We start from the raw sequence: 1,072 nt of genomic DNA on the forward strand, positions 1-1,072 counted from the left end.
TCGGCGTTGTGGCGCGGCAAGCGTGCACTGGTGCGGTTGAGAGGGAGGGGTGGAAACCGCGTTAAACTCGTCTCCGTAGTTGAGAGGGAGCGGCCAAAGCAATGTGCAATCGTCTTTGTAGTGGAGCTGGGAGGGGCAAGGATAAGGGACGAAGACCGGGGTAACATGTCGGATGCGATCATACCAGCACTAAAGCACCGGATCCCATCAGAACTCCGAAGTTAAGCGTGCTTGGGCGAGAGTAGTACTAGGATGGGTGACCTGCTGGGAAGTCCTCGTGTTGCATTCCCTTTTTAATTTTTTTCGCGCCGCTTGCAAAACAAAACGCACGTGTAAGTAATATATTTACCGTGTTTTATTATTTTGCACGAGTGCGGTAAGTCATAGCTGGGTGCTCACGATTCACGGGCCCAGCGTCGGCGTTGTGGCGCGGCAAGCGTGCACTGGTGCGGTTGAGAGGGAGGGGTGAAAACCGCGTTAAACTCGTCTTCGTAGTTGAGAGGGAGCGGCCAAAGCAATGTGCAATCGTCTTTGTAGTGGAGCTGGGAGGGGCAAGGATAAGGGACGAAGACCGGGGTAACATGTCGGATGCGATCATACCAGCACTAAAGCACCGGATCCCATCAGAACTCCGAAGTTAAGCGTGCTTGGGCGAGAGTAGTACTAGGATGGGTGACCTCCTGGGAAGTCCTCGTGTTGCATTCCCTTTTTAATTTTTTTCGCGCCGCTTGCAAAACAAAACGCACGTGTAAGTAATATATTTACCGTGTTTTATTATTTTGCACGAGTGCGGTAAGTCATAGCTGGGTGTTCACGATTCACGGGTCCAGCGTCGGCGTTGTGGCGCGGCAAGCGTGCACTGGTGCGGTTGAGAGGGAGGGGTGGAAACCGCGTTAAACTCGTCTCCGTAGTTGAGAGGGAGCGGCCAAAGCAATGTGCAATCGTCTTTGTAGTGGAGCTGGGAGGGGCAAGGATAAGGGACGAAGACCGGGGTAACATGTCGGATGCGATCATACCAGCACTAAAGCACCGGATCCCATCAGAACTCCGAAGTTAAGCGTGCTTGGGCGAG

The 1,072-nt window shown here is 53.4% G+C and overlaps 2 non-coding genes across 2 annotated transcripts; both read left to right on the forward strand.

Annotated features, from left to right (window-relative positions):
- The first annotated feature begins 170 nt into the window (after positions 1–170).
- Positions 171–289, forward strand: LOC123178832 (5S ribosomal RNA). The gene has a single exon (XR_006489889.1). It is a non-coding gene; the product is annotated as a 5S ribosomal RNA (ribosomal RNA).
- A 297-nt stretch (positions 290–586) lies between these two features.
- On the forward strand, positions 587–705 carry LOC123178831 (5S ribosomal RNA). The gene has a single exon (XR_006489888.1). It is a non-coding gene; the product is annotated as a 5S ribosomal RNA (ribosomal RNA).
- The last annotated feature ends 367 nt before the right edge of the window (positions 706–1,072 follow it).

This window comes from Triticum aestivum, unplaced genomic scaffold, assembly GCF_018294505.1.
Source record: "Triticum aestivum cultivar Chinese Spring unplaced genomic scaffold, IWGSC CS RefSeq v2.1 scaffold15630, whole genome shotgun sequence".
NCBI classification, from domain to species: domain Eukaryota; kingdom Viridiplantae; phylum Streptophyta; class Magnoliopsida; order Poales; family Poaceae; genus Triticum; species Triticum aestivum.